Source organism: Somniosus microcephalus, unplaced genomic scaffold (genome assembly GCF_052327205.1).
Source record: "Somniosus microcephalus isolate GS21.2 unplaced genomic scaffold, FLI_Smic_1.0 scaffold106, whole genome shotgun sequence".
Lineage (NCBI taxonomy): Eukaryota > Metazoa > Chordata > Chondrichthyes > Squaliformes > Somniosidae > Somniosus > Somniosus microcephalus.
In genome coordinates, this window is record NW_028225293.1 from 406,568 (window position 1) to 428,645 (window position 22,078).

At 47.6% G+C, this 22,078-nt stretch overlaps 1 pseudogene; it reads right to left on the minus strand.

Annotated features, from left to right (window-relative positions):
- Nucleotides 1-22,078, minus strand: part of LOC147083064 (uncharacterized) — a 113,564-nt pseudogene that overhangs the window by 68,986 nt on the left and 22,500 nt on the right.

The following is a 22,078-nucleotide window of genomic DNA, read 5'->3' on the forward strand; positions in this document are numbered from 1 at the left end:
CAGTACTGAGGGAGTGCTGAACTGTACTGAGCGCACTGTCGGAGGGGCAGTACTGAGGGAGCGCCGCACTGTCGGAGGGGCAGTGCTGAGAGAGCTCCGCACTGTCGGAGGGGCAGTACTGAGGGAGCGCTGCAGTGTCGGAGGTGCGGTCTTATGGATGAGCCGTTAAACCGAGGCCCCCGTCTGCCCCCTCAGGTGAGCGTGAAAGATCCCGTGGTACTATTTTGAAGGCGTTATCCCCGGTGTTTTGAGCCCAATATTTATCCCTCAATCAACATGACGAAAAACAGATTATCTGGACCTTTTCACATTGCTGTTTGTGGGAGCTTGCTGTGCGCAAATTGGCTGCCGCGTTTCCCACATTACAACAGTGACTGCACTTTAAAAGTACTTCATTGGCTGTAAAGCGCTTTGGGTCCTCCGCTGGTCATGAAAGGCGGTTAAGAAGGCAAATGGTGTGCTGGCCTTCATTACAAGAGGATTTGAGTACAGGAGTAAAGAAGTCTTACTCCAATTATATCTTCTTAGGCAGTCCCTCGGAACCGAGGATAACTTGCTTACACATTAAAAATGAGTTCTCAGGTGACTGATGAGTTCACACAGGTGGGGCAGACGGTAGTTGAAGGGGCGGGTGGGTGGGGTGCTTGGGTTGACGTGCGCTCCTTGCGCTTGGCTTCCCCTTGCTCCCAGCAAAGAGACTTGAGGTGTTCGGCACCTTCCCGGATGCTTCTCCACTTTGTGCGGTCTTGGGCCAGGGATTCCCAGGTGTCGGTGGGGATGTTGCACCTTTTCAAGGAGGCTTTGAGGGTGTCCTTGAAGCCCTTCCTCTGCCCACCTGGGGCTCTCTTGCCGTGTCGGAGCTCCGAGTAGAGCGCTTGTTTTGGGAGTCTCGTATCGGGCATGCGGACAATGTGACCCGTCCATTGGAGCTGATTGAGCGTGGTCAAAGCTTCAATGCTGGGGATGTTGGCCTGAGCGAGAACACTGACATTGGTGCGTCTATCCTGCCAATGAATTTGCAGGATCTTGCGGAGGCAGCGTTGGTGGTACCTCTCCAGTGCACCTCAAATCACTGGAGAGTTACCACCAACGCTGCCTCCAATTATATAGGGCCTTGGTGAGACCACACCTGGAGTACTGTGTACAATTTTGGTCTCCTTACCTAAGGAAGGATATACTTGCCATAGAGGGAGTGCAACGAAGGTTCACGAGATTGATTCCTGGGATAGCGGGACTGTCGTATGAGAATAGATTGAGTAAACTAGGCCTGTATTCTCTTGAATTCAGAAGAATGAGAGGGGATCTCATTGAAGCATACACAATTATTACAGGGCTTGATAGGGTGGATGCTGGGAGAATGTTTCCCTTGGCTGGAGAGTCTAGAACCAGGGGCCACAGCCTCAGGATAAAGGGTAGGCCATTCAGGACTGAGATGGGAAGAAATTTCTTCACACAGAGGGTGGTGAATCTTTGGAATTCTCTACCCCAGAGGGCTGTGGAGGCTCAGTCATTGGGTCTATTCAAAACAGAAGTCAATAGATTTCTGACCAGTAAGGGCATCAAGGGATATGGCGATAGGGCCGGTGAATGGAGTTGAGGCAGAAGATCAGCCATGATCTCATTGAATGGCGGAGCAGGCTCGAAGGGCCGAATGGCCGACTCCTGCTCCTATTTCTTATGTTCTTAAACCCTTATAAATCACTGGTTAGGCACCAGCTGGAGTATTGTGTCCAATTCTGGGAACCGCACTTTAGGAAGGATGTGAAGGCCTTGGAGAGGCTGCAGAAAAGATTTACCAGAATGGTTCCAGGAACGAGGGACTTCAGTTATGTGGAGAGACTGGAGAAGCTGGGATTGTTCTCCTTAGAACAGAGAAGGTTGAGAGCAGATTTGATGGAGGTGTTCAAAATCGTGAGGGGGTCTGGAGAGATTAGAGAGAGAGAACCAGAGGACACAGATTTAAGGTGATTGTCAGAAGGTCCAAAGGCTCCTCACAGCTTACTGTCCCACCTAGCTTTGTATCATCAGCAAACTTGGATACATTACGCTCGGTCCCTTCATCTAGGTCATTAATATAGATTGTAAATAGCTGAGGCCCCAACACTGATCCACGCGGCACCCCACTAGATACAGCCTGCCAACCTGAAAAAGATCTGTTTATCCCTGCTCTCTGTTTTCAGTCCGTTAACCAATCCTCTATCCATGCTACTATATTACCCACAACCCCATGAGTCCTAATCTTGTGTAATAACCTTTTATGTGGCACCTTATCGAATGCCTTTTGGAAATCCAAATATACTACATCCACTGGTTCCCCTCTCTCTACCCTGCTAGTTACATCCTCAAAAAACTCTAATAAACTTGTGAAACACGATTTCCTTTTCATAAAACCATGTTGACTCTGCCTAATCATGTTATGATTTTCTAAGTGACTTAATACCACTTCCTTAACAATGGATTCCAGCATTTTCCCGATGACTGATGTAGCTTTCAAAAGCTGTTATAATAATGTGTCTGTGACTACACAAACCACTCTGGGTACAGGTATATTGTGTATCAGTAAAACAGTCCGTGACTACACAAACCACTCTGGGTACAGGTATATTGTGTATCAGTAAAACAGTCCGTGACTACACAAACCACTCTGGGTCCAGGTATATTGTGTATCAGTAAAACAGTCCGTGACTACACAAACCACTCTGGGTACAGGTATATTGTGTATCAGTAAAACAGTCCGTGACTACACAAACCACTCTGGGTACAGGTATATTGTGTATCAGTAAAACAGTCCGTGACTACACAAACCACTCTGGGTCCAGGTATATTGTGTATCAGTAAAACAGTCCGTGACTACACAAACCACTCTGGGTACAGGTATATTGTGTATCAGTAAAACAGTCCGTGACTACACAAACCACTCTGGGTACAGGTACATTGTGTATCAGTAAAACAGTCCGTGACTACACAAACCACTCTGGGTACAGGTATACTGTGTATCAGTAAAACAGTCCGTGACTACACAAACCACTCTGGGTACAGGTACATTGTGTATCAGTAAAACAGTCCGTGACTACACAAACCACTCTGGGTACAGGTATATTGTGTATCAGTAAAACAGTCCGTGACTACACAAACCACTCTGGGTACAGGTATATTGTGTATCAGTAAAACAGTCCGTGACTACACAAACCACTCTGGGTACAGGTACATTGTGTATCAGTAAAACAGTCCGTGACTACACAAACCACTCTGGGTACAGGTATACTGTGTATCAGTAAAACAGTCCGTGACTACACAAACCACTCTGGGTACAGGTACATTGTGTATCAGTAAAACAGTCCGTGACTACACAAACCACTCTGTGTACAGGTATATTGTGTATCAGTAAAACAGTCCGTGACTACACAAACCACTCTGGGTCCAGGTACATTGTGTATCAGTAAAACAGTCCGTGACTACACAAACCACTCTGTGTACAGGTATATTGTGTATCAGTAAAACAGTCCGTGACTACACAAACCACTCTGGGTCCAGGTATATTGTGTATCAGTAAAACAGTCCGTGACTACACAAACCACTCTGGGTACAGGTATATTGTGTATCAGTAAAACAGTCCGTGACTACACAAACCACTCTGGGTCCAGGTATACTGTGTATCAGTAAAACAGTCTGTGACTACACAAACCACTCTGGGTACAGGTATATTGTGTATCAGTAAAACAGTCCGTGACTACACAAACCACTCTGGGTACAGGTATATTGTGTATCAGTAAAACAGTCCGTGACTACACAAACCACTCTGGGTCCAGGTATATTGTGTATCAGTAAAACAGTCCGTGACTACACAAACCACTCTGGGTACAGGTATATTGTGTATCAGTAAAACAGTCCGTGACTACACAAACCACTCTGGGTCCAGGTATATTGTGTATCAGTAAAACAGTCCATGACTACACAAACCACTCTGGGTACAGGTATATTGTGTGTCAGTAAAACAGTCCGTGACTACACAAACCACTCTGGGTCCAGGTATATTGTGTATCAGTAAAACAGTCCGTGACTACACAAACCACTCTGGGTACAGGTATATTGTGTATCAGTAAAACAGTCCGTGACTACACAAACCACTCTGGGTACAGGTACATTGTGTATCAGTAAAGCAGTCCGTGACTACACAAACCACTCTGGGTCCAGGTATATTGTGTATCAGTAAAACAGTCCGTGACTACACAAACCACTCTGGGTACAGGTATATTGTGTATCAGTAAAACAGTCCATGACTACACAAACCACTCTGGGTACAGGTATATTGTGTATCAGTAAAACAGTCCGTGACTACACAAACCACTCTGGGTCCAGGTATATTGTGTATCAGTAAAACAGTCCATGACTACACAAACCACTCTGGGTCCAGGTATATTGTGTATCAGTAAAACAGTCTGTGACTACACAAACCACTCTGGGTCCAGGTATATTGTGTATCAGTAAAACAGTCCGTGACTACACAAACCACTCTGGGTACAGGTATATTGTGTATCAGTAAAACAGTCCGTGACTACACAAACCACTCTGGGTACAGGTATATTGTGTATCAGTAAAACAGTCCGTGACTACACAAACCACTCTGGGTACAGGTATATTGTGTATCAGTAAAACAGTCCGTGACTACACAAACCGCTCTGGGTCCAGGTATATTGTGTATCAGTAAAACAGTCCGTGACTGCACAAACCACTCTGGGTACAGGTATATTGTGTATCAGTAAAACAGTCCGTGACTACACAAACCACTCTGGGTCCAGGTATATTGTGTATCAGTAAAACAGTCCGTGACTACACAAACCACTCTGGGTCCAGGTACATTGTGTATCAGTAAAACAGTCCATGACTACACAAACCACTCTGGGTACAGGTATATTGTGTATCAGTAAAACAGTCCGTGACTACACAAACCACTCTGGGTACAGGTATATTGTGTATCAGTAAAACAGTCCGTGACTACACAAACCACTCTGGGTCCAGGTATATTGTGTATCAGTAAAACAGTCCATGACTACACAAACCACTCTGGGTACAGGTATATTGTGTATCAGTAAAACAGTCCGTGACTACACAAACCACTCTGGGTACAGGTATATTGTGTATCAGTAAAACAGTCCGTGACTACACAAACCACTCAGGGTACAGGTATATTGTGTATCAGTAAAACAGGTTTATTAAACATTAAACATCCAGTACAAAGAAGCAGTACTTAACAAGAAGATCATCACAGTCTGTTCGTTCAAACCCCGGCGTTCCTTCCGAGTGTCCGCGGCGCAAGTCTCCTGATGTATCTTGCTGTGTTTCATTGACCCATGCGCACTTCCTTGGGATCTTGCTGTGTTCTGTTGACCGAAGCTCCTATCAATCTCTGGTTACACGGTGCGCTGCTTTCGATGTTCAAAACCTGTATCTTTATACCCCTTTTCCCTCTCATTTTGCCTACGTGGCAGTAATTAACCCTCTAACACCTGGTAAAAAGTCTTGCTCCCTCGTTACCCATCTTATGACCTTATTTGATCCTTCTGACTTTTTCTCCATGCATAACAAAGTACCCTTATCTCAGATCTTCACTTTTCACAGAACACTTTCTAGAATGTTGACAAAACAGTCTGTCCATCCGATAGCTGAACCAATGAAGGACGTCTCCAACTCTTATCTATCTCTCTAGTTTTTATCTCTTTAAGCATAATATTGCTCAATTCCTCGTCTCCATAAACTTAGCACAACATTCCATTACTTCAGTAATTTTAAACAGGTTTTTAGTCAGGTTGGCATAATCCCATCCTGCTTTGCTCTCAGCCATTCTCCATTTTATACAAGCTTTTAGGATCTTAACATACAATTTCACGTATACACATAAACAATAGGGGAATGTCGGGTCTGAATTGTGCCACATAACTGTGCAGCTCGTACTTAAAAACGTGTTGGTTGATGGGACAGGTCCTGTTAGACCCGTAAAGCATGGTAGTTGTGGTGGTAGTGACACAGGAGGCACCACCAAAATCACCTCATACTGGATTCGTACTGGTTTTTCCCCACGCTCTGTTACCTACAAAACACAATTATTACAGTCACAGTTAAATTCAGTCTTACAATCATTTCAAGCAACATTACAGTTTCACATCTACTTCCTGATCTTCCAAGTCGAGATCCTTTCTCCCTTCCGTTTTTCAAAATAGCGGCCACGGGATCTTTTACACCCACCTGAGAGGGCAGACGGGGCAGCGGTTCAACGTCGCATCCGAAAGATGGCACCTCCGACAGGGCAGCTCACCCTCAGTACTGCCCTGGAGTGTCAGCCTAGATTATGTGCTCAAGTCTCGAGAGTGAGACACAAACCCATGACCTTCTGACTCGAGAGGTGAGAGTGTCGCCCACTGAGCCGAGGCTGACCCCTCTTAAACTCCAGCCTAGTTACTGGGATTATTATCAGCATCTTCAAACTGCACCCCCCGCCCCCCAGCCCCCTAACTGCCATTATTAACACAGAATAGTCCTTCATGTGATTAACAGCAGAATGGGACCAGTGCGCTCAGGTGTGAACTCGCTGGTGTCTCAGGTGAGTTGAACTGGTGAATCCCTTTTCACACACTGAGCAGGGGAACGGCATCTTCCCAGTGTGAGTGCGCTGGTGTTTCAGAAGATCGGATGAGCGCGTAAACCTCTTCCCGCAGTGAGAGCAGCTGAACGGCCTCTCCCCGGCGTGGATATGTCGATGCATCTCCAGGCCCTTGGAGCATTTGAAACTCTTGTCACAGTCGGAACATTTAAACGGCCTCTCGTCAGTTTGAACCAGCTGCTGTTCCCGCAGAGAGTCGGAACGTGTGAATCCTTTCCCGCACTCAGAGCAGGTGAACGGCCTCTTGTCAGTGTGAACCAGCGGTGTATCAGCAGAGCGGAGGGACGAGTGAAACCTTTCCCGCACTCTGAGCAGGTGAACGGCCACTCGTCAGTGTGAACTTGCTGGTGTTCCCGCAGAGAGGAGGGACAAGTGGATCCTTTTCCGCACTCGGAGCAGGAGAATGGCCTCTCGTCAGTGTGAACTCGCTGGTGCAGCCGCAGATAGGAGGGACGAGTGAATCCTTTCCCGCAGTCGGAGCAGGAGAACGGCCTCTCGTCAGTGTGAACCAGCTGGTGTTCCCGCAGAGAGGAGGGACGATTGAATCCTTTCCCGCACTCGGAGCAGGAGAACGGCCTCTCGTCAGTGTGAACCAGCTGGTGTTCCCACAGAGCGGAGGGACGAGTGAATCCTTTCCCGCACTCGGAGCAGGTGAACGGCCACTCGTCAGTGTGAACTAGCTGGTGTCTCAGCAGGGTGGAGGAGAGAGTGAATCCCTTCCCACACACGGAGCAGGTGAACGGCCTCTCCCCGGTGTGAACTTGCTGGTGCTGTATCAGTTGGCTGGATCTTCTGAAGCCCTTCTCGCAGTCGGAGCACTGAAAAGGTCTCTCATCGGTGTGAACACGCTCGTGTATCAACAGGTGGAAAGACTGGTTAAACCTCTTTTCACTGTGAGAGCAGGCAAACGGCTTCTCCCCGGTGTGAACTCGCCGGTGTCTCAGCAGGTCGGATTGTTGAGTGAATCCCTTCCCACACACGGAGCAGGTGAACGGCTTCTCCCCGGTGTGTACTCGCTGGTGTGTCCGCAGGGAGCCTGAATGAGTGAATCCCTACCCACACACGGAGCAGGTGAATGGCCATTTCACAGAGTGACTACGTTGATGAGTCTCCAGCTCGGAAAGGCAACTGAATCCCTTCCCGCATTCCCGACATTTGCACGGACTTTCCTCACTTTGGTTACACTTGTGTCTCCCCAGGCTGCACCTTCGGTTGAATCCACGTCCACACACAACACACGTGTGCAGTTTGTCCGCATTCTAATTGCTGCTTTCCGCTTCCATATGTCGATGGTATTCAGGTCCTGATGAATCGAGAGACTCTGTCAGATCTTCGTGTGAAGTTTGCGTTAAGCTGCCCATCTGCAATTCCTCCCCTTGCAAGAGACAGTAAAAGAGGTTTATATAAGTAATTAATGTAAATACAGGAGAGAAAATAAAGAAAGACTGGCCTTTATACAGCGCCTTTCACGACCAACGGTTTTACAGCCAATGAAGTACTTTTTGAAGTGTAGTCACTGTTATAATGTGGGAAAAACTGCAGCCAATTTGCATGATAAATAATGGCCAGGACACCGGGGATAGCTCTCTTGCACTTCTTCGAAATACTGGTATCGTTTATGTCCACCTGAACGTCTCATCTGAAAGACAGCCCTGCGACAGTGCGGCACTCCCTCAGTACCTACCCTCCGACAGTGCGGCGCTCCCTCAGTACTGCCCCTCTGACAGTGCGGCGCTCCCTCAGTACTGACCCTCCAACAGTGCGGCGCTCCCTCAGTACTGCCCCTCCGACAGTGAGGCGCTCCCTCAGTACTGCCCCTCCGACAGTGAGGTGCTCCCTCAGTACTGCCCCTCCGACAGTGCGGCGCTCCCTCAGTACCGCCCCTCCGACAGTGAGGCGCTCCCTCAGTACTGCCCCTTCGACAGTGCGGCGCTCACTCAGTACTGCCCATCCGACAGCACAGCACTCCGTCAGTACTGTCCCTCTGACAGTGCGGTGCTCCCTCAGTACTGCCCCTCCGACAGTGCAGTGCTCCTTCAGTACCGCCCCTCCGACAGTGCGGCGCTCCCTCAGTACTGCCCCTCCAACAGTGCAGCGCTCCCTCAGTACTGCCCCTCCGGCAGTGCAGTGCTCCCTCAGTACTGCCCCTCCGACAGTGCAGTGCTCCCTCAGTACTGCCCCTCCCACCGTGCAGTACTCCCTCAGTACTGCCCCTCCGACAGTGCGGCGCTCCCTCAGTACTGCCCCTCCAAAAGTGCAGCGCTCCCTCAGTACCACCCCTCCGACAGGGCACTGCCCCTCCGACAGTGCGGCGCTCCTTTGGCACTGCCCCGGAGCGTCAGCCTAAGTTTATGTGCTCGAGTCCCTGGAGTGGGGACTTTGAACCCACAACTTTCTGACTGAGAGACGAGGGTGCTCCCAACTGAGCCACTGGCTGGCTCTCAAGGTCTTTCACATCCTTGCTAAAGTGCGTTGGTTGGGGGAATTGTCACAGTCCCTTTAATCAGAACAACACACCAGAGGGGGGAGGGAGTCCCTTTAAATATGGAGGGGTTGAGTGTCCCTTTAAATGTGGAGGGGAGGGAGTCCCTTTAAATGTGGGGGGGTGGGTGTCCCTTTAGTGGAGGGAGTGGGTGTCCCTTTAAATGTGGAGGGTGTGGGTGTCCCTTTAAATGTGGAGAGGCAGGGCCGCGCATGCTTATTCTCCAGTTGTGACAGGTGTGACGTCATCAGAGGAAGAGGCCCAATCAGGTGGATGGAGGCCGGCCCAGCCTGTGACTGACGTGAGCTCTGACCAATAGGAAGAGGGCTGAGGTGGGAGGACTGAACTGGGCGGCCTGGTCCTCCAACCAAGGGGGCGGGGCCTCCTCTCCAGCTCAGGTGCGCTGGGGCCGATTGTGACGCGCTGTCCCCAGGTGAGAGCAGCTCAGTCAGCACAGAGCTGGGGCTGGAATCTGGGAGAGGGGCCGCAGGCAGCGGGCCTGGCAAAGGGGCACAAGCTTCACAATACAAGCTGCTTTCAAATGCACAATTGTTTACTACAGACAGCCTTGGTCACTCTGCTAAAAAAAACTGTTTAACAATTCATCATAACTCCCCTGCTTTAGGAGAGGCGCAGAGTGCAAAAGCAAGGAAGTTATGAAACTGTGTAAAAGACTGGAGTCAGCTGTGGCTCAGTGGATAGCAGAGTCAGAAGGTTGTGGGTTCAAATCCCGCTCCAGGGACTTGAGCATATAAAGCGAGGCTGACACTCCAGTGCGGTGCTGAGGGAGCGCCGCACTGTCGGAGGGGCAGTACTGAGGGAGTGCCGCACTGTCGGAGGGGCAGTACTGAGGGAGTGCCGCACTGTCGGAGGGGCGGTGCTGAGGGAGCGCAGCACTGTCGGGGCAGTGCTGAGGGAGCACCGCACTGTCGGAGGCGCACTAATGAAGGAGCGCTGCAGTGTCGGAGGTGCCGTCCTACGGATGAGATATTAAACGGAGGCCCCCGTCTGCCCCCTCAGGTGGATGTAAAAGATCCCGTGGTGCTATTTCGAAGAAGTTATCCCCGGTGTTTTGAGCCCAATATTTATCCCTCAATCAACATGACGAAAAAACAGATTATCTGGTCATTATCACATTGCTGTTTGTGGGAGCTTGCTGTGCGCAAATTGACTGCCACGTTTCCCACATTACAACAGTGACTACACTTCAAAAGTACTTCATTGGCTGTAAAGCGCTTTGGGACGTCCGGTGGTCGTGAAAGGCAGTTAAGAAGGCAAATGGTATGCTGGCCTTCACTACAAGAGGATTTGAGTACAGGGGTAAAGAAGTCTTACTCCAATTATATCTTCTTCTTAGGCAGTCCCTCGGATCCGAGGATAACTTGCTTATACCTTAAAAATGAGTTCACAGGTGACTGATGAGTCCAATGTGGGACCTACATTCTCTGTCACAGGTGGGGCAGACGGTGGTTGATGGGGTGGGTGGGTGGGGTGCTTGGGTTGACGTGCGCTCCTTGCGTTTGGCTTCCGCTTGCTCCCGGCGAGGAGACTCAAGGTGTTCGGCGCCTTCCCGGATGCTTCTTCTCCACTTTGTGCGGCCTTGGGCCAGGGATTCCCAGGTGTCGGTGGGATGTTGCACCTTTTCAAGGAGGCTTTGAGGGTGTCCTTGAAGCGTTTCCTCTGCCCACCTCGGGCTCTCTTGCCGTGTCGGAGCTCCGAGTAGAGCGCTTGTTTTGGGAGTCTCGTATCGGGCATGCGGACAGTGTGACCCGTCCATCGGAGCTGATCGAGCGTGGTCAAAGCTTCAATGCTGAGGATGTTGGCCTGAGCGAGAACACTGACTTTGGTGCGTCTATCCTGCCAATGGATTTGCAGGATCTTGCGGAGGCAGCGTTGGTGGTAACTCTCCAGTGCACCTCAAATCACTGGAGAAGTACCACCAACGCTGGCTCCAATTATATAGGGTCTTGGTGAGACCACACCTGGAGTACTGTGTACAATTTTGGTCCAGAGTGGTACCAGGGATGAGGGACTTCAGTTATGTGGAGAGTCTGGAGAAGCTGGGGTTGTTCTCCTTAGAGCAGAGAAGGTTGAGAGGAGATTTGATGGAGGTGTTCAAAATCGGGAGGGGGTCTGGACAGAGTAGAGGGAAACTGTTCCCATTGGCGGAAGGCTCGAGAACCAGAGGACACAGATTTAAGGTGATTGTCAGAAGGTCCAAAGGCTCCTCACAGCTTACTGTCCCACCTAGCTTTGTATCATCAGCAAACTTGGATACATTACACTCGGTCCCTTCATCTAGGTCATTAATATAGATTGTAAATAGCTGAGGCCCCAACACTGATCCACGTGGCACCCCACTAGATACAGCCTGCCAACCTGAAAAAGATCTGTTTATCCCTGCTCTCTGTTTTCAGTCCATTAACCAATCCTCTATCCATGCTACTATATTACCCCCAACCCCATGAGCCCTGATCTTGTGTAATAACCTTTTATGTGGCACCTTATCGAATGCCTTTTGGAAATCCAAATATACTACATCCACTGGTTCCCCTCTATCTACCCTGCTAGTTACATCCTCAAAAAACTCTAATAAATTTGTCAAACACGATTTCCTTTTCATAAAACCATGTTGACTCTGCCTAATCATGTTATGATTTTCTAAGTGACTTGATACCACTTCCTTAACAATGGATTCCAGCATTTTCCCAATGACTGATGTAGCTTTCAAAAACTCTTATAATAATGTGTCCGTGACTACACAAACCACTCTGGGTCCAGGTATATTGTGTTATCAGTAAAACAGTCCGTGACTACACAAACCACTCTGGGTCCAGGTATATTGTGTATCAGTAAAACAGTCCATGACTACACAAACCACTCTGGGTCCAGGTATATTGTGTATCAGTAAAACAGTCCGTGACTACACAAACCACTCTGGGTCCAGGTATATTGTGTATCAGTAAAACAGTCCGTGACTACACAAACCACTCTGGGTGCAGGTATATTGTGTATCAGTAAAACAGTCCGTGACTACACAAACCACTCTGGGTACAGGTATATTGTGTATCAGTAAAACAGTCTGTGACTACACAAACCACTCTGGGTACAGGTATATTGTGTATCAGTAAAACAGTCCATGACTACACAAACCACTCTGGGTACAGGTATATTGTGCATCAGTAAAACAGTCCATGACTACACAAACCACTCTGGGTACAGGTATATTGTGTATCAGTAAAACAGTCCATGACTACACAAACCACTCTGGGTACAGGTATATTGTGTATCAGTAAAACAGTCCGTGACTACACAAACCACTCTGGGTACAGGTATATTGTGTATCAGTAAAACAGTCCGTGACTACACAAACCACTCTGGGTACAGGTATATTGTGTATCAGTAAAACAGTCCGTGACTACACAAACCACTCTGGGTACAGGTATATTGTGTATCAGTAAAACAGTCCGTGACTTCACAAACCACTCTGGGTACAGGTATATTGTGTATCAGTAAAACAGTCCGTGACTTCACAAACCACTCTGGGTACAGGTATATTGTGTATCAGTAAAACAGTCTGTGACTACACAAACCACTCTGGGTCCAGGTATATTGTGTATCAGTAAAACAGTCCGTGACTACACAAACCACTCTGGGTCCAGGTATATTGTGTATCAGTAAAACAGTCCGTGACTACACAAACCACTCTGGGTACAGGTATATTGTGTATCAGTAAAACAGTCCGTGACTACACAAACCACTCTGGGTACAGGTATATTGTGTATCAGTAAAACAGTCCGTGACTACACAAACCACTCTGGGTACAGGTATATCGTGTATCAGTAAAACAGTCCGTGACTACACAAACCACTCTGGGTCCAGGTATATCGTGTATCAGTAAAACAGTCCGTGACTACACAAACCACTCTGGGTCCAGGTATATTGTGTATCAGTAAAACAGATTTATTAAGCATTAAACATCCGGTACAAAGAAGTAGTACTTAACAAGAAGATCGTCACAGTCTGTTCGTTCAAACCCTGGCGTTCCTTCCGAGTGTCCGCGGCGCAAGTCTCCTGATGTATCTTGCTGTGTTCCGTTGACCCATGCGCGCTTCCTTGGGACCTTGCTGTGTTCTGTTGACCGAAGCTCCTATCAATCTCTGGTTACACGGTGCGCGCTTTCGATGTTCAAAACCTGTATCTTTATACCCCTTTCCCTCTCGTTTTGCCTACATGGCAGTAATTAACCCTCTAACACCTGGTAAAAAGTCTTGCTTCCCTCATTACCCATCTTATGACCTTGTTTGATCCTTCTGACTTTTTCTCTCTACATTACAAAGTACCCTTATCTCAGATCTTCACTTTTCACAGAACACTTCCTAGAATGTTGACAAACAGTCAGTCCATCCGATAGCTGGACCAATGAAGGACGTCTCCAACTCTTATCTATCTCTCTAGTTTTTATCTCTTTAAGCATAATATTGCTGAATTCCTCGTCTCCATAAACTTAGCACAACATTCCATTACTTCAGTAATTTTAAACAGAGCTTTTTAGTCAGGTTGGCATAATCCCATCCTGCTTTGCTCTCAGCCATTCTCCATTTTATACAGGCTTTTAGGATCTTAACATACAATTTCACATATTACAGTTATATTAAAATGTTTATCGAATCTTAATAATGTTTACTAAATCCTACAAGTACACCCTATCCGACACTGATGTCAAGCTAACTGGCCTGTAGTTCCCTGTTTTTCCTCTCCCTCCTTTCTTGAATAGCGGTGTTACATTTGCGACCTTCCAATCCGCTGGGACCGTTCTACAATCTAGGGAATTTTGGAAGATCAAAACCAATGCATCCAAAATCTCTTCAGCCACCTCTTTTACAACCCTAGGATGTAGGGAGTCAGGTCCAGGGGATTTGTCGGCTTTTAGTCCCATTAGTTTTCCTAGTACCTAATGGGACTAATTAGCAATCTTGTTGTGCGAGGCCCCTTGGGTCGGAGTGATCATAATATGATAGAATTCTTCATTAAGATGGAGAGTGAAATAGTTGACTCAGAGACTAGGGTACTGAAGTTAAATAAAGGAGACTACGATGGTATGAGGTGCGAGTTGGGTAGGATTGATTGGGGAATGTCACTCAAAGGGTTGACGATGGATGGGCAATGGCGAACATTCAATGATCGCATGGATGAACTACAAAATTTGTTCATCCCAGTTTGGCATAAAAATAAAACAAAAAAGGTGACTCAACCGTGGCTAACAAGGGAAATTAGGGATAGCATAAGATCCAAGGAGAGGACATATAAATTGGCCAGAAAAAGCAGTAAACCCGAGGATTGGGAGCAGTTTAGGCTCCAACAAAGGAGGACAAAGGGATTAATTAATAGGGGGGGAAATAGAGTATGAGAGTAAGCTTGCAGGGAACATAAAAACTGACTGTAAAAGCTTTTATAGATATGTGAAGAGAAAAAGATTGGTGAAGTCAAACGTAGGTCCCTTGCAGTTAGAATCAGGGGAAATTATAATGGGGAACAAAGAAATGGCGGACCAATTAAATACATACTTTGGTTCTGCCTTCACAAAGGAGGACACAAGTAACCTCCCAAAGATGTCGGGGAACATAAGGTCTAATGAAAGGGAGGAACTGACAGAAATCAGTATTTGAAGGGAAATGGCGTTAGGGAAATTGATGGGATTGAGGGCCGATAAATCCCCAGGGCCTGATAATCTACATCCTAAGGTACTTAAGGAAGTGGCCCTAGAAATAGTAGGTGCATTGCTGATCATCTTCCAAAATTCGATAGACTCTGGAAAAGTACCCATGGATTGGCGGGTAGCTAATGTTACCCCACTGTTCAAAAAGGGTGGTAGAGAGAAAACGGGGAATTATAGACCGGTAAGCCTGACATCGGTAGTGGGGAAAATGCTAGAGTCCATTATAAAAGATGTAATAGCAGAGCACTTGGAAAAAAGTGACCGGATCGGACAAAGTCAACATGGATTTAAAAAATGTAAATCGTGCTTGACTAATCTAATGGAATTTTTTGAGGATGTAACTGGTAAAATAGATAAGGGAGAACCAGTGGATGTGGTGTATTTGGATTTTCAAAAGGCTTTCATTAAGGTCCCGCATAAGAGATTAGCATGTAAAGTTAAGGCACATGGGATTGGGGGCAAGGTATTGACTTGGATAGAGAACTGGTTGGCAGACAGGAAGCAAAAAGTTGGAATAAACGGCTCTTTTTCTGAGTGGCAGACAGTGACTAGTGGGGTACCGCAGGGATCGGTCCTAGGACCCCAGCTATTCACAATATATATTAATGATGGACGAGGGAACTGGATGTAATATCTCCAAGTTTGCAGATGACACAAAGCTGGGTGGGCGTGTGTGCTGTGAGGAGGATGCCGAGAAACTCCAGTATGATTTGGACAGGTTGGGTGATTGGGCAGAATCATGGCAGATGCAAGATAATGTGGATAAATGCGAGCTTATCCACTTTGGTGTCAAAAACAGGAAGGCAGATTATTATCTGAATGGCAATAGATTGGGAGAAGGGGAAGTGCAACGAGACCTGGGTGTCCTTGTGCACCAGTCGCTGAAGGTAAGCATGCAGGTGCAGCAGGCGGTTAAGAAGGCAAATGGTATGTTGGCCTTCGTAGCGAGAGGGTTTGAGTACAGGAACAATGATGTCTTGCTGCAGTTGTACAGGGCCTTGGTGAGACCACATCTTGAGTATTGTGTGCAATTTTGGTCGCCTTATCTGAGGAAGGATGTTCTTGCCATGGAGGGAGTGCAGCGAAGATTCACCAGGCTGATACCTGGGATGGCAGGAATGACGTATGAGGAGAGATTGGGTTGATTGGGCTTGTACTCGCTGGAGTTTAGAAGAATGAGAGGGGATCTCATCGAAATTCATAAAATTCTAACAGGACGAGACAGACTAGATGCTGGAAGGATGTTCCCGATGGTTGGGGAGTCGAGAACCAGGGGTCACAGTCTAAGGATAAGGGTTAAGCCATTTCGGACAGAGATGAGGAGGAATTTCTTCACCCAGAGAGTGGTGAAACTGTGGAATTCTCTGCCACAGAAGGCAGTAGAGGCCAATTCATTAAATATATTCAAGAAGGAATTGGATATATTTCTTAAGGCTAAAGGGATCAAGGGATATGGGGAGAAGGCAGGGACCGGGTACTGAATTTGGATGATCAACTATGATCTTATTGAATGGCGGAGCAGGCTCGAGGGGCCGAATGGCCGACTCCTGCTCCTATCTTCTATGTTTCTATGTTTACCTTTTCTCTACTTCTATTAATGACGTTAAGTTCCTCACCCTCATCACCCCCTTGGTTCACCACCATTTTGGGTGTGCTTTTTGTGTCTTCTACTGTGAAGACATATTTTTAACGTTTCTGCTATTTTCTTCTTCCCCATAATAATTTCTCCTGCCTCAGCCTCTACGGGACCAACGTTTACTTTTGCTACTCTTTTCCTTTTTACATACTTGTAGAAACTCTTACAATCTGCTTTTATATTTCTTGCTATTTTTCTCTCATTCTATTTTTTCCCTTTTTATCAATTTGTTGGTCAACCTTTACTGGTTTCTGAAACTCTCCCAATCCTCAGCCTTACTATTATTCTTTGCAACATTATAAACTTCTTCTTTCAATCTAATGCTCTCCTTAACTTCTTTCGTTAGCCACGGTTGGATCACTTTTCCCGTGGAGTTTTTGTTTCTCAATGGAATGTATTTTTGTTGAGAATTATGAAATATTTCTTTAAACGCTAGTCACTGCTTATCTATCGCTATACCTTTTAAACTATTTTTCCAATCTACCTTAGCCAACTCACCCCTGATACCTATGCAATCGGCTTTATTTAAGTTTAAGACTCTAGTTTTGGACTGAGGCAAGTGCCTCTCAAAATTAACGTAAAATTCTATCATATTATGATCACTCTGCCCCAGAGGATCCTTTACTATGAGATTGCTAATTAACCCTGTCTCATTACACAACACATGATCTAAAATAGCCTGTTCCCTGGTTGGGTCCATGACATATTGTTCTAGGAAACTGTCCCAAATGCATCCCATGAACTCATCCTCCAGACTGCCTTTGCCAATTTTATTTGTCCATTCTATTTGAAGATTAAAGTCCCCCAAGATTATTGCATCATTTTTATTGTAAGCTCCTACTATTTCACAGAAACAGAACAGAATCACAGAAACCCCACAGTGCAGATAGAGGCCATTTCGGCCCATCGAGCCTGCACCAACACATATCCCACCCGATCCCTGTAACCCCTACACCAACACATATCCCACCCTATCCCCGTAACCCCACATATTTAATCCCCCTAACACTAAGGGTCAATTTATCATAGCCAATCAACCTAACCCACACATCTTTGGACTGTGGGAGGAAACCGGAGCACCCGGAGAAAACCCACGCAAACACGGGAAGAATGTGCAAACTCCACACAGACAGTCACCCGAGGCCGGATTCGAACCCAGGTCCCTGGCGCTGTGAGGCAACAGTGCTAACCACTATGCAACCGTATTTCTTGATTAATATTCTGTCCAATGGTTTAGCTACGGTTAGGGGGCCTATATATTACTCCTACCAGTGTTTTCTGCCCCTTGTTATTCCTTCGCTCCTTATTCTACTTCCTGATCTTCCGAGTCGAGATCCTTTCTCCCTTCCGCTTTTCAAAATGACAGCCACGGGATCTTTTACACCCACCTGAGAGGGCAGACAGGGCAGCGGTTTAACGTCGCATCCAAAAGATGGCACCTCTGACAGAGCAGCTCTCCCTCAGTACTGCCCTGGAGTGTCAGCCTAGATTACGTGCTCAAGTCTCCAGAGTGGGACTCAAACTCACGACCTTCTGACTCTAGAGGTGAGAGTGTCACCCACTGAGCCGAGGCTGACCCCTCTTAAATTCCAGCCTAGTTACTGGGGTTATCAGCATCTTCAAACCGCACCCCCGCCGCCCAACCCCATAATTGCCATTATTAACACAGAATAGTCCTTCATGTGATTGACAGCAGAATGGGACCAGTGCGCTCAGGTGTGAACTCGCTGGTGTCTCAGAAGGTTAGATGAACTGGTGAATCCCTTTTCACACATTGAGCAGGGGAACGGCCTCTTCCCGGTGTGGGTGAACTGGTGTTTCTGAAGATCGGATGACTGCGTAAACCTCTTCTCGCAGTGAGAGCAGCTGAACGGCCTCTCCCCGGTGTGGATGCGTCGATGCTTCTTCAGACTCTTGGAGCATTTGAAACTCTTGTCGCAGACGGAGCATTTAAACGGCCTCTCGTCAGTGTGAACCAGCTGGTGTTTCCGCAGATAGGTGAGACGAGTGAATCCTTTCCCGCACTCGGAGCAGGAGAACGGCCTCTCGTCAGTGTGAAGCAGCTGGTGTTCCCGCAGAGTGGAGGGACAATTGAATCCTTTCCCGCACTCAGAGCAGGTGAACGGCCTCTCGTCAGTGTGAACCAGCTGGTGCATCAGCAGGGCGGAGGAGAAAGGGAACCCCTTCCCACACACTGAGCAGGTGAACGGCCTCTCCCCAGTGTGAACTTGCTGGTGCCGTATCAGGTCGCTGGATCTTCTGAAGCCCTTCTCGCAGTCGTGGCACTGAAAAGGGCTCTCATTGGTGTGAACACGCTCGTGTATCAACAGGTTGCAAGACTGGTTAAACCTCTTCTCACAGTGAGAGCAGGTGAACGGCTTCTCCCCGGTGTGAACTCGCCGGTGTCTCAGCAGGGCGAATTGTTGAGTGAATCCCTTCCCACACACTGAGCAGGTGAACGGCCTCTCCCCGGTGTGAACTCGCTGGTGTGTCAGCATGTTGGATTTTTGAGTGAATCCCTTCCCGCAGTCGGAGCAGGTGAACGGCCTCTCCCCAGTGTGAACTCGCTGGTGTGCCCGCAGGGTGCTTGAATGAGTGAATCCCTTCCCACACACGGTGCAGGTGAACGGCCATTTCACAGTGTGACTGCGTTGATGAGTCTCCAGCTCGGAAAGGCAACTGAATCCCTTCCCGCAGTCCCGACATTTGCACAGACTCTCCTTGCTTTGGTTACACTTGTGCCTCCCCAGGCTGCACCTTCGGTTGAATCCACGTCCACACATAAGACACGTGTGCAGTTTGCCCGCATTTTGAGTGCTGCTTTCTGCTTCCATATGTCGATGATATTCAGGTCCTGATGAATCGAGTGACTCTGTCAGATCTTCGTGTGAAGTTTGCGTGAAGCTGCCCGTCTTCAATTCCTCCCCTTGCAAGAGACAGTAAAAGAGGTTTATATAAGTAATTAATGTAAATACAGGAGAGATGGCTTGCATCCTAGGGTCTTGAGGGAAGTAGCGGTAGGGATTGTGGATGCATTGGTAATAATTTTCCAAAACTCACTGGACTCAGCAAAGGTCCCGGCAGATTGGAAAACTGCTAATGTAACACCCTCATTTAAAAAGGGTAGTAGGCAGAAGGCTGGAAACTATAGACTTGTTAGCCTAACATCTGTGGTTGGTAAGATGTTAGAGTCCATTATTAAGGAGACAGTAACGGGACATTTGGATAAACATAATTTAATAGGACAAACTCAGCATGGTTTCATGAAGGGGAAGTCATGTTTGACAAATTTGCTGGAGTTTTTTGAGGAAGTAACATACAGGGTGGATAAAGGGGAACCAGTGGACGTAGTGTATTTAGACTTCCAAAAGGCATTTGACAAGGTGCCACACAAAAGATTATTGCTCAAGATAAAAAATCACAGGATTGGGGGTAATATTCTGGCGTGGGTGGAGGATTGGCTCTCTAACAGAAAGCAGAGAGTTGGGATAAATGGTTCGTTCTCAGATTGGCAACCAGTAACTAGTGGTGTTCCGCAGGGGTCAGTGCTGGGTCCCCAACTCTTTACAATCTATATTAACGATTTGGAGGAGGGGACCGAGTGTAACATATCAAAGTTTGCAGATGATACAAAGATGGGACGGAAAGTAGTGAGTGAGGAGGACATAAAAAACCTGCAAAGGGACATAGACAGGCTAAGTAAGTGGGCAGAGATTTGGCAGATGGAATACATACTGGAAAATGTGAGGTTATGCACTTTGGCAGGAAACATCATAGAGCAAGTTATTATCTTAATGGCAAGAAACTGGAAAGTACTGTAGTACAAAGGAATCTGGGGGTCCTGGTGCACGAAACTCAAAAAGTTAGTATGCAGGTGCAGCAAGTGATCAAGGTGGCCAATGGAATGTTGGCTTTTATTGCTAGGGGGATGGAATATAAAAACAGGGAGGTATTGCTGCAGTTGTACAAGGTATTGGTGAGACCGCACCTGGAATACTGCATACAGTTTTGGTGTCCATACTTAAGAAAAGACATACTTGCTCTCGAGTCAGTACAAAGAAGGTTCACTCGGTTAATCCCGGGGATGAGGGGGTGGTCATATGAGGAGAGGTTGAGTAGATTGGGACTCTACTCATTGGAGTTCAGAAGAATGAGGGGCGATCTTATTGAAACATATAAGATTGTGAAGGGGCTTGATCGGGTGGATGCGGTGAGGATGTTCCCAATGATGGGTGAAACTAGAACTAGGGGGCATAATCTTAAAATAAGGGGCTGCTCTTTCAAAACTGAGATGAGGAGAAACTTCTTCACTCAGAGGGTGGTAGGTTTGTGGAATTTGCTGCCCCAGAAAGCTGTGGAAGCTACATCATTAAATAAATTTAAAACAGAAATAGATAGTTTCCTAGAAGTAAAGGGAATTAAGGGTTATGGGGAGCGGGCAGGAAATTGGACATGAGTCTAGGTTCGGAACGGTCATGGCCCTGTGGGTAGTGGAGTGGGCCCAGGGGCCGTGTAGCCTGGTTCTGCTCCTACTGTGTTCTAATTCTGTGTTAGATTTCAGGAGATGGTTTTATTCCTGTTCCTGGCTGGGGTGGAGATCACCTTTACAGAAGGTAAGTACTGTAGAAAATATAGGGACAGAGTGATCTCCTGGAAGAATTTCGATCGCCTAGATGGGTCGGAGAGGAATTTCCCAGATTTTTTTCTCCCAAATTGGCCATTGGGTCTTTATCTGGTTTTTTGCCTCTCCCGGGAGATCACATGGGTTCGGGTGGATGCAGAGTGATAGAAGATTTGAGGTTAGGATCAGATCAGCCATGATCTTATTGAATGGTGGAGCAGGCTCGAGGGGCCGATTGGCCTACTCCTGCTCCTATTTCTTATGTTCTTATGTTAATGACTGGCCTTTATACAGCGCCTTTCACGACCAACAGTTTTACAGCCAATGAAGTACTTTTTGAAGTGTAGTCGCTGTTGTAATGTGGGAAACACTGCAGCCAATTTGCATCATAAATAATGGCCAGGACACCGGGGATAACTCTCCTGCCCTTCTGCGAAATAATGGGATCTTTTATGTCCACCTGAACGTCTCTTCGGAAAGACGGCCCTCCGACAGTGCGGCGCTCCCTCAGTACTGCCCCTCCGACAGTGCAGCGCTCCCTCAGTACTGACCCTCCGATAGTGCAGTGCTCCCTCAGTACTATCCCTCCGACAGTGCAGTGCTCCCTCGGTACTGCCCCTCCCACAGTGCGGTGCTCCCTCAGTACTGACCCTCCGACAGTGCGGCGCTCCCTCAGTACTGCCCCTCCGACAGTGCAGCGCTCCCTCAGTACTGACCCTCCGCCAGTGCAGTGCTCCCTCAGTACTATCCCTCCGACAGTGCAGTGCTCCCTCGGTACTGCCCCTCCCACAGTGCGGTGCTCCCTCAGTACTGACCCTCCGACAGTGCGGTGCTCCCTCAGTACTGCCCCTCCCACAGTGCGGCGCTCATTCATGTACTGCCCCTCCGACAGTGGGGGGCCGCGCATGCTCATTCGGCCCCACCATAACACCAGAGCGTCAGCCTAGGTTTATGTGCTCGAG